The following is a 12,022-nucleotide window of genomic DNA, read 5'->3' as shown; positions in this document are numbered from 1 at the left end:
TATCCAGTGAGCAGCAGTTCTCTATGTAAAGATGTCTACAGGAGGTATGTAGTACAACCAAGGTATGTAGATGAATGCACAACACATTAAACTTTGAAGTAGATGGGCTCCAGCAAAACACTACGCAAGAACAGGAAACACTTACATGGTTCCACCAAAACTGGTGAAATAAAATATTGGAAAGAAGTTTTTCCAGCAACATTTAGAAGGTGGTGTCAGAATTTCAGATAGAGAAGAAGAAGGTATGGATCCATCGTGCCTTGCATCAACGTTTCAGCCTGCAGGCGCCTTACTGCCACCAGAGCATCGTTCAAATGCTGCAGCATACCTGAGAGTTGCTTTCGACCATCCCTTTATAACCACAGTTTAACAGTCTTCTGATGGCTTCTGATAATGGACAATGTCACAAAACTGTCTGTCTTTTCTCAAATCATCTCAAATAATTAGTGCAATACTTATTTACTTGGTATCAATCTGATACCAAGTAAATACAGTGATGCTGATACCATTACTTTTACAGATAGTTTTAACTTATAAAAGCAGCATATGTAGGGAAGAGCACTGTGTTGTGATTTATGAGTTGAATCATCATCAATTGGCAACTTCCTTACACATTTTAATGACCTCTACATCACTGTGATTTTTACTTTCCACAATATTAGGTGAATCCAAGTGGAGAAAAGAGCAGAATAAAGACAGTATTCATCTTCTGAGGTAAGATATCCTCAATCTTTCAGCTTTTCATGTACTTTGAAACTGAGTTTTATGGAGACCTGAAATGGAAATGTTCCTGCCTCTAAAGCACTTTAGAGGCAGCCTTAATGTGACAAAGACTAGAAATAAAATTGACTTCACAGTCAACATAAAGAGGTTCAGGCATTTTTGTCATTTCCAAAATAATTTATTATCTCAACTGAGTGGGCTACATACTGAACTTAGAGGACAGAAACAAAGTATCAATCGTATTGTTCTAGCATTGAACCAATACCAGCTTTAATACCGAACACCACAGATGTGGTGGAAAGGGAGAGTTGCATTACTGATGTGCAGCTAACAAATCTGCAGCAATAGAGTGATGCTATCATGTCAAAATCTGAGGCATGCTTCCAGCACCTTCTTGAATCTATGCTACAAAGAATTAAGGTTCTGAAGTCAAAAGGAGGCTAGCAAGGCTAAAAACGTGTCCGGTGAGTGCATACTGTTATAGAGACAGACGTTTTTGTCTTACCTCTACCTTTATGTCATAGTAAGACATTTCAAAACACTGAAAAGCATTTTAAGAAAATACTAAAATGACTTGTTATTTTAAAAAAGAAGACGCTTAACATGCTTTAATCAAAACAATGACAACACGTGCATTTGGACCAATTATGTTGGACAAAGCCATTGTTTCACTCCTTAATAAACATGATTCCTGAGATCAACATAATGTTGTGATGGTAGCTGCACACCGTGGAGAGCCATCTGGTTGAGTGCAGTCTTTTTCCAACCCTTGGTGGATTCCTGTGAAATGAATACAGTAACTGCCACAATGAGAAATTGACCTTCCCTTTAATCTAGACAGAGGCCCCCTTAACAAGTTGAAATAGTGCAAACCCAATTAGGGAATTGATTGCTTGCTTTCATTTCCCTCATTTGCATCAGGGTCATATAGGGAAGATAAATTAATGCCTGGTCTTTTGTCCACACTGTCGTTGCTGCTTGAGAACTATTTATTGCTAAGAAATGAGCAGGGGGGAAAGTCTTTTGTCTCCCCTTGACAAACTCATCGGTGATAATCTTCAGTTAAACACCAAAAGAAGGAAAGACCTGCTGAAGCCTGAAGGTCCTCACAAGTTTTAATGTTGGGACAATTTGATGGATCATTTAAAGGACAATATGAGCCTTTGTGATTGTTTTAAAAGCTTATCCACAACCATTAATCACAAGACTATTCAAAAGAGGTTTATAAGTAGCAGAGGCTTAAAGAGAACCCTTTCTTTCTGCCACAAAAACAACACATTCGTCCATTTTTTCCACTCTCTTCTACTTCTTTTGTCTGTCTTTTGCACTCGGCTTCTAGCCCATTAGCTCCCATAAATTATGTAAACCTTTGGACAAGGCTTTAATTTAAAAAAGGCAGCTATTTCCTAAAGCAGCAGGGCCACTGTAGATTTTACACTTGCACACACAAAAGGAAAGAATGCATTTGTTTGTTTTGCTGTGGCTCAATGCACATTGAGTACCCTGTTAGTATTAATAGCTACAGCAGGTAAGTCTATGTTGGACTGAATCAAAATAAACTATAGAGCTTTGCCCTGTGGTAGGTTACTGTTGTAGTAAAGGTGGCTGACTCTTTAGGTTTTGGACACCAGTGGAGCTGAATGTTATAGAGACAACTGTTGCTTTTTGGCTTTTTCATGGGAACTCTTCACCATAAGAGAAATTTAAACCTTATCTGACATCATGTGCATATTATCTGTAGGCTTGTTTGTGGTTCCCAGAGGTTCAAAAAGTTGAATAGGAGACAGACCCTTTAGCACCTTTTTTACTTTTAAAGTGAGACTTCAAACCTTTTTGATACAGTTAGAGATGAATCGGGGAATTGTAACAATCCCTCAGTTATGCTATGACACGCTCAGGATCCTGGGAGTCTCCCCATGATACACTGACGACTTCCCCTCTTCCTCTTTTCACTCTCAATGTGTTTATATCTTACTAACCTTTGTCTTCTCTCCCTCCCATACTTTGTTTTGTCCATCTTTGGTTTCCTTTTTTCTCTTCTTTTTCCCCTCACCACCCCACCCAAGTCTGGTGCTACCGGAGGGCTCTTGATAGAGGGGTGCCAAGCGCTCACTTATGGGGGGAACATGTGATTCTGGAGGTTTTCTCTCTAATACTGTAGTCTTTACCTTCCAATGTAAAACACCTTGATGTGACTGTCGTTGTGAGCCCTTCTTGCTATGAGGCAACAGTGCTAAGCACGTTGTAATGAGTTTGTTCTATCTGAATAAAAACTAATTGGAATTCCTTTTTTTCAGGAATTGCCTGGATTGTTAGAAAAAGCCTCTAACAGTGTCTTTAATGTCTCTAAATGATATCCAGTAATATAGAGCTTCTAACGCATGCTGATAATGGGTAATATAAAAAAAAAAAAACTGTGACATGGCTTTTATAGCACCCAAGTTTTTATGTTTCTGCATTCACATCTGTAATGCCCACTCCTGTTTTATTCATCTAAATAAATTATTCAAGTGTGCAGGCTTCTTTGTGTATATGTGCATAATCTGTATGTTTACACACACACACACACACATGCAGACTACAGGCTGCCGGGGAGGATAATGCCACTGACTTCCTTTGTTGTCCCCTGCTGATAAATGACAGTTTAAAGGTTGAATCTCACATCTCTCTCATCCCTTCCAGACGTGCGCAGGCACAAATTCTGAGCTCGTCACTGTGTTTTGGTCTTTGTCGATGTGATCGATTGAGAGATGGCAGGTATGGGGAGCGGGGCGGCATTAATACGATTAGAGGCTTGTAAACAAAGAAGGCCGCCGGGTTTTTCAAGGCCCCGCCGCTCACAGCGTGATGTAAAGCCGGGCATGCCTTCACCTGCGTTCCCTTCAAGTATTTACGTGACTTAACAGGGGCAGAAATATGTGGCTTCTGTGGAATCATTCAAACATGCAGTCGGGTTGTATTTCATCCAGCAATCGACCTGCATATCCGGAGGTAGCATGTTCAAGGCCATGAAAAATGTCACGGCCTGTAAATCCTCCCATTGTGGCCTGAAGGAGTTTGACTGCCAATAATTGATGCCCACTTCCATACATCACCAGTTCTCAGACCTGTAAAACACGAACGCTTCAAGTCTCACACGGACCTCGTCCAGTGGCTGTCTCCTGTTTTTTGTCAAAAACCAGAGATTAACGTGTACAACGGCGAGCAAAATAACGTCACCATTCATTTGCGGGTTATTCCTTGGATAGTGATTTATAACAGGAGACACTTGTAATAAAATGTAGCCCTCCAGGTTCCTATTTTTTCTTTTTTTTAACCAAACTGCATGCATCCTGTGCAAATGAAACCTGTTTCCTTTAATATAGATAATCCTGAGTGGCATGTCAGATCAGTTAAAGGCTTTCATTAACGAGAGCTGGTGTTTATAAAACCTGCACAGAACAGTAATTTCCTTCTGATGTTTTTCTCACTCATTCCTCTAAGACATCAATCTAGCCAAACCTATCCCGCCACCACACTAAGCTTTATTGTTTAAACACCTTGTGCGAGCAAGAAAAGTCAAACAAGGCAATTTGCTGTGTAATGTTTACCGCCCAGTTAAGAAGCACTGAGGAGGCTTGTTTATCTCTCTTTTGGTTGTAGAGCCTGTGTAGCAACCAGGATGTCTGGGACGATTTAAGACTTCCTCCTGCCCGCCTGCTCGCTTTGCCTGGTTGAAAATGCTGCAGAGGTTCCATCTATTTCTCCCGTTGTAATGAACCTCCCTGGGGGCCCCGGGCACACCATGTGAAGACGTCTTAGTACCAGAGCGATTCATTACCTTGGAAATGTGAGCTTTTGTTCCGTTTTCAGCAGAGCCCCATTAATCTTGGGCTGCCTCCTGGCATGCAGGCCAGGTACTGCTTAGGTAATTACAGTTAATCATCATTCAGACGTGCACATGGACCATGGGATCCTCAGCGGACTCAGCGAAGGAGCACGTGTCACCCTCCCCCTCGCTCCGTTGTTTACCTCTAACTGTAACCCTGCATCTCAGCTCCTTCTGTAACCAAATCGCCAGAGTTTTGATAATTGTGTCCAGTAAGATTTGGCTTTGCGCAACACTAAACATCCCAATCTCCGCTTTCCCACCCCCCACCTCAAACATATACGCTACCCAGCTGTCACTGCTGCACGAAGCCTACTGTTCACCTGCCGTTTGTGATTGTGATTAATGGACAGATTACAAGAAGGATGATTTTTCAGGAGCAACAAGCAGAAAGAGGCCATCTGTATTTTGGCTTCCTGCAGCCGAAGGACGTGCAGACGACTTCATCACTCAACATTATCGCTGTCTCTGAAAACTGCAAGAACCGTGGTAGATAAAATGTGCTTTTATGTAGGGTGGGAGGCTGATATGTATATTACTCAAAAAGCTGATTTGCACATAATCCAGCTGGCCATTGGATTCAAACCCAGGATATGTTATCAGTTTCTCTGATGACTATGATGATCATCACATCAAAATTTGTCCAACACTTTGGTATTTGATCATACACTTGGCCATTATTAGAAACATCTTTGGGTCTAATTGTTTGGTTGCTTAAATGTTTTCACTTCCAACCTGAAATATCGTGGTTGAAATTTAAATCATTAATCCTGTTTATGCGACTTGATCTTGATGATGAAAGATTCATTCATCACATCACAAAACAACATAATAGGTTTCCTGTGCTGCTGTGAGTCATTTTCTACAAGTAAGTGTTGCACTTTTACAAAAGGTTACTATTTTATTATTTTACAACAACAAAAAAACACTTCATATGGTGCTCATTCCCAAAAGAATATCCATTCAAAGGCTTAAAAAAACCCTCTGAAGAATCTTTATCAGCTCACTGTCACATATTCCTCTAAAGAGCAGCCACAAACTCTCAGGGTATTGATTAACATTTTAGATGTGAGCTAAGAAGAGAAGCAGTGTGTGCTGTTCTGCCAGTAAAACATGCCCCAAATGGTTTGTTGTTTGAAATTTGAATGAAGATAAACTTGGCGATTAAAAGGCTTCAGCAGCAGAATGAGATTGTTCTATAGACTGGCTGACCTCCTTCAAGGGAACAAAAACGAGCCTAGACTAATTCAAAGAAGACGGTGATGTTGTTTGCTTTGCTTGATTGAAAATGTTTTTAAAAAGTAAACAAACATATGAGCAAAAAAATAAAACCCCAAAGAAACAACAAGCAAAAATACCAACCCCACCCGTTCAAGATTACAATGATCACAAAGTAGGCTGAGGACATTCAGGTCCCGTCTGCTGGAAATGAGAAATGAAAGAGGGCAGGGTCCCGTTATAAGATGTCAAAGGAGACGGGGGAAAAAAGCTTTTGTCAGGGCTGTTTCACACCTGTTGGGTTCTGTGTAGCGTATGCAAAGGAGGAAGACGCTGAAGATTTCCTAACAGTGTGTGTCTCTCCCATAGAGCCAAAAACCTTGTTGGATCCGTGTCAGATCAGATAACGCAGAAGGACAACAATTTGGCAGACAATGCCATTGAAAGGTAAGTATTCTAAACATCTTTTTTGCCTAGGTGCTGAGTCCAAACTCTGTTTGATATCAGCCACTGTCCCTTTAAACCTTCTTGTTCATAACAGTAAAAAGCCAAAGAAATGGCTCTTAGCCAGGTACAAAGATACTGATACTCGAGATGCACCGATTATATCAGAATAACAATTTGGCTTAAACATTTCCCCCCTTGTGCTTGCAAACAAAAGTCTTTATGAAGTCTTTCAGCTATTCAGCATTTAGTCATAGCCAGATTAATGTGTCAGACTATGAATGTTAGCGGTATCCAACTACCCACTGCACTAAATGACATGCTCTTTCATTTCCTCTCCACCAGGGATGTCAAACACATTTTTGATCTAAAGTGTGCCGGACCAGTGAAACTACATGATATCCATCCATGATAACCATTCACACTCTTCTTCACAAATGAGAATTACTGTGTGTCTGTGTAGTGAACTCACTGCAAAATCTAATTTCTATAGGTCGATAGTGTCATTTAATTGTTTAACTATTACTTAATTACTGTGGTAATTAGTGGTATGTCTTTATCAATAGGAAAACATGCAACACTTTTGAAAATAAAATGAGAAGTTTAAAATCTATGCACTCCAAATCTGTCTATGTGAGCAGGATTGGAGTCTTTGCTGGGCTAATTCCAGCCCCCGGGCCTTTTGTTTGACACCCTGCTCTCCACCCTTATGAGCTTACTAAATTCATTATAAGTCACTATTCCAGAGTTTCAAAATGTTCCCAATAAAGTGTTTAATTCTGTATGAGCAACACAGTAAATAACTGGACACCATATTTGTGCCCCATTCCTAAACTTGGTTTAAAAAACTCTTATGGGGCTTCCTGCTTTTGGATGTTTTGTGGGATTTATTCAGCGGGAATGATAAGGAATAACACGAGCCCATATCAGTAAAAATGTGAAGTATATAGAATAAGAATAACATAGAATAAAGACATTATCTTTGCTATTAGTTAGAGCGATGATTATGTAACGCTGTTTCAGCTTCTTTGACAGATTTCAGGGTTGAACGTTACAGGAAGGACAAGTTAAGATAACACCTTTCTCAGTGAGGCCTCGCCGGCTGTTTACTTTTGTGTCCTCGCCCCTGCTGCCTACAACCGCGAGACACCTGTCCCTTTGTGTGGCACTTTACACACACACACACACACGGTGTGCACACATATCCACTGAAACCTATGGGGGTTTCTGCCCAGTCATTTGGCACATTTTTGATGTTGAATCAAAAAAAAAAAAAAGACAAAATGAGCGAACGAGTAGGGAGAGGGAGCAATCTAGGCTTTCCACTCCAGTGAAAGGCACTCTTTGTTGAGCACCCCCACGCACACACACACTCACACAACCATCCCTCCATTTCCACCCTTCAACCCCTCCCCTCTCTCCCCTCCAAAGCCTGGGTGGATTTTTCATTAAATGCTATCAGAAATGTGACTGGTCCTATTCATGGGCAGATGGAGGGCTGGCTGTGCGGCTGGAGACCAATGCCTTCACTGGAGAATGACAGGAATCTGGCCTGTAGGTGAAGATCCGGGCAGACTTTAAAGGACCTGATAAAGGAAGAATAAACAGCAGGAAGCTGCTCTTGTTTGCTTTTTATTTCCTCCTCACATTGCTATTTCCACTGTTATTTTTCTCTGTGTACGCAAGAGGTCCTTTTCCCAGTGCTTAATATGTTTGAAATATTCCTTCAGACTGACGTGTTCTCTCTCCGATTTTCTCCACTAAGTCCTCTTTTGTTTGCAGAGACAAGACAAACAACCTCACCTCTTTTACATTAAGTGGCAGGTCAGTGTTTTACTTGGCTCCTCCAAGTAAGACCTCCTCGTCCTCGTCCTCGCTTTCTTTTTTTCTCCTTTTAACGCTACTTAAGATTTAAGAGCACTCTCCCTAAACAAAACAACATATTGTCCCACTGTCGGCTCAGACAAACAAGGTGACTCGATCCATCCGCTGTTCATTTCTCACCAGAGGAAGCAGATGAACCTCTCATTATTGTTAGAGAGCGCTCGATTATGTCACATGACAATGGGAGGCAGCGGGTTGGAAGAAAACACAAACAATGATTTCCGCAACAGCAATTTAATCCTCCGCCGTTAAAACCTGACACAAAGTGGACAAAGGCGAAGAGGCTGGCACGAATAAACCCCAAATCTGAAGATTAAGAGGGGAAAAAAGGGGGGAATCTTTTGTGTAAAAAGGCCCTTTATCTGCTTTTGAAGTCGGTGAGACCTGCCAGCCCGTCCTCAGCTCCTCTTTGTAACCGGCCCCCATGTCCCACAGCAAACCACCGCCTCGCTTTCATCTGCCCGTCATCTTAGGGGGCAATTAATGCCATTCAGGTCTACACGCAGAGGGAGAGAGAGAGCGAGGAAGAGGGTGGGAAAGCTCATCTACTTGTTGAAGCAGGAACTTGACAACAGTTTAGCCTAGCCTAATTCGCTGCATACGAAGGAAGGCAAGGGAAGTTTCATGATCTGATCGAATTCCGCTCCCCTCTCCTCTCTCCTGTTTTTATTTATATTTGATTGGGGCTTCTGTTTACAGTGAAGCAGCGTGGAAGTCAGCCAGGCTGTTGCTTAATGAATATTTCACTGCCTCCACACAATAAGCCTCCCATGATAGCCCCGTGAATAAGGTCCCGCTCGGCTCTGCAATTCTGCCATGCAGTGTGCAATAACTCCGACTCGCGCTTGATGAAGCTGCGCTTGAGGAGAAGCCTCGGGTTTTACTGTTGACCTTTCTCGCTCTCTGCTGTAGTTCCTTTACTCTGGGGACTCCCACTGTTTCTCCTTTTGCTGCTCTAATGCAGTGGCCTGGGCCCCGGCGTCTCCGAGAGGCAGGGGAAATAAAGCCTCCATTTGCATTACGTAATTTCATGCATTATTCAGAGCTTCAGAGAATCATTTCACCTAGACAACTCCTCAGAGGGCAGTGAGGAGATAACTGTTAGTGACAGGACTGGCTCATGAAATGCAGTGGCTTAACCATGCAATCTGCAGATATTACCCTGGCCTCGATTGGAAATAGACACCGACACGCTTGCACAGATGCGCTCTTAGAGAAATACACACTGGCTCAGTTTCTCTTTCTTTCTTTGTTTTTTTTTTAATCGCCGAGGAGGAACAAGTGATATCAGATGCACATTTTCCTGCTATAGCTGTTTTATGGTGTTGTTGATGTTTCAAGGGGATTTCAAAAACCATGGAAAACTACAAAAGAGATAAGCAGTGCTATCTTTTTCTTCTTCTTCATGAAAAGAAAGCACAAAAGAGGGAAGGATTTTGAATACTGTTAGATAATGATGTTCTATTTCTGCTCGGTGCAGCTCTTCTGCAGCCTATTATGCGGTAGCCTTGTCAAAACGGGGTGCATGTAAAGATTTTATTGTCGTAATCTGTCTTTTTTTAATAGGCCGCATTAGTTTGAAAGTGAAGCTCACAGCAGCAGTGAGTCCATCACGAGGCAAAAAAGAGTGGAGACAAGCCAATTAGTGCAATCAAACAGCCACTGGAGCTCGCAGAGCAGGCTGGATAGCGGAGCTGCTCAGAGAAACTGGACATAGTTTCTTTATTGTGCGTCGCTCACAACAGCACTGAACAGAGCCGCAGAAAGAGCTCGTAGCTCCAGTAGCTCTGCAGTTATCACAGGCAGAAAACACTGCAGCACAACGCTGCTGAGACATAAAGCCTTCCCCTTCTAATCATAGACAATAGAGTGTATTTCATTAAGCCAGATAATGGTGTGTGCATTTCATTACCATAGATAACTAGGAATATTTAGATGAGGGATGAGGTGCTCATAAAGCGCCAGTTGGTAGCCATGGTAACCTGGATCTTGGCAAACAAAAGAGTCGGGTAGAAATGTTTGCTAGGGGAAGGAAAGAAAAGGGGAGAAAAGAGGGAAGGAGGCAGACAGCGAGGAACCTCGGAGCTAAACACGGTCCCAGGCCAAAGCAACCAAGCCGAACGCTTCCATGTTGTTTTTCCTTCCTCCTCTCTGAAAGAGACTCAGGTGACCGCCGTGATCCTCCCTTTGTTCTCAAAAGTTAAATATTCTTCTCTCTGTAGGATACCCTGGATAATTACATGCTAATGTAGCCGCAGGCCAAATAATAAACTTAATCACCCAAATGTGGAAATCAATGTGCGGTAAGAAAACCTACCCATCCATCGAGCTCCGCTTCTGTGGTTATTACAACCCCCACGTGCCCCGTTCGCACTGCCAGTCAAACCTGACTTTATTTCGAGTGAATTTCAAATGGAGATGCTTTCAGACAATAAGAAGGGCCTTGGAGCCTAAATCAGTCCAAACCATGACCTTGACCTTGGGAGATGGTTTTTCATTCATCCTGTTTCAGGGCTGTCAGCTTGAGAACAAAAACCAGGATGGTTTATATTACTGTGGATGATGCTAAGGCAATAGAAATTCATTTCTTTTTGGCAGCGTGCAACATTAAGCTCTGCTCCACAGATGCGAGTCTATCATTGTTAATGTAGAAACATCATTTGGCAGCTCGAAAATTAAAGGTTGGAGTAAATGACAGCTCAATGCAGCTGATTTGGCACCGGCAAAATAAAACATTGATTACAGCCGCTCACATTTTTCATCATAAATTACCCAGTCGAGCTTCTATACACTATAATTACAAGCTAAGTCACCACTGTTTCGAATAATTGAACAGATTAAAACATTCATTTTACGCCATCCTCTCACATATTCCTAAATGAACATTTTTTTTAAATGTGGCATCAGAAAACACGTACAGGAAAACTGCTTTAGTTCTAGTTGTTTTGCCATTTTTAGTTACTGCTTTCATTTACAGTACTGTGCAAAAGTCTTGAGCCAAATCTCATTTCAATATTTCTTCCTATTAAATGTAAAAACAAACAATCTTGAGCAGCAGTTCTCCAGGTTCTCTGCACAAACAAAAGAAGTCGTCTCAGCTCCAAAAAGCAATCTACAGCAGATGAACAGCATCTGAAAGTCATGCACTTAAGAAACAGGAAAACATCCAGTAAAAACCAAGAGATTCATCTGAACTGCCTGCTACATCAAAGCCTCATTGCAAATTGTCATACCACAGGACTTACACTGATACACTGTGATATTTTAGCACTTCTTCTCCACTCACCACTTTTCACTCCCCATGTATTTATACAGCATTTTGTATGGGACTAAAGTCACTAAAAGTCCAGGTCTAAGAAATACTGACTGTATATCAGTCTGAACCTGACACTCCTGTGACCAGAAACACTACAACAGATGATGCAGAAAAGAGAAAATAACTACACACCAGCTACACATGGAGTTCAGCCATTAGGTGAAAGCAGATAGGACTCCATATGGTGGGCGATCATTTTCTTGTTACCCCAGCACTCCACATTGGCAGGAATGTAGCACCGCTGTCAGACCTAAAAAAAAATCAGCTTTTTAAACATTTATTTATCCTGGGAGATCTTTTGGAGAGCATACTGAGTATGATTTCTCTAACACCCTGCCTCACATTCAGCTGCACTCATCCATATTTGGGGAGCCTGACTGCAACCTTGATCTGAAAAGCTTGAAGAGCAAATTCAGTTTTTGAGCTGCTATCTCTATTAACGTTTTAAGATCTCATAAAAAAAGGATTTGCATTCTAAGTAGCCTCATCAGGATTATGCATGATTTTAAATTGTATTTAATATAAGACTGGAAATTAGTTTAGACTGAATATGAGTTTCCAGATATGAC

At 41.6% G+C, this 12,022-nt stretch overlaps 1 long non-coding RNA gene across 1 annotated transcript; it reads left to right on the top strand.

Moving 5' to 3' along the window:
- Positions 1 to 661: 661 nt before the first annotated feature.
- On the top strand, positions 662 to 6,868 carry LOC145422541 (uncharacterized). Its single transcript, XR_013903851.1, has 3 exons — positions 662 to 714; positions 6,179 to 6,256; positions 6,599 to 6,868. It is a non-coding gene; the product is annotated as an uncharacterized LOC145422541 (long non-coding RNA).
- The last annotated feature ends 5,154 nt before the right edge of the window (positions 6,869 to 12,022 follow it).

The sequence above is a fragment of the Astatotilapia calliptera genome, chromosome 19 (assembly GCF_964374335.1).
Source record: "Astatotilapia calliptera chromosome 19, fAstCal68.1, whole genome shotgun sequence".
Classification (NCBI taxonomy): domain Eukaryota; kingdom Metazoa; phylum Chordata; class Actinopteri; order Cichliformes; family Cichlidae; genus Astatotilapia; species Astatotilapia calliptera.
The sequence above is the reverse complement of the archived record's forward strand: the minus strand, read 5'-3'. Positions and strand labels throughout refer to the sequence as shown.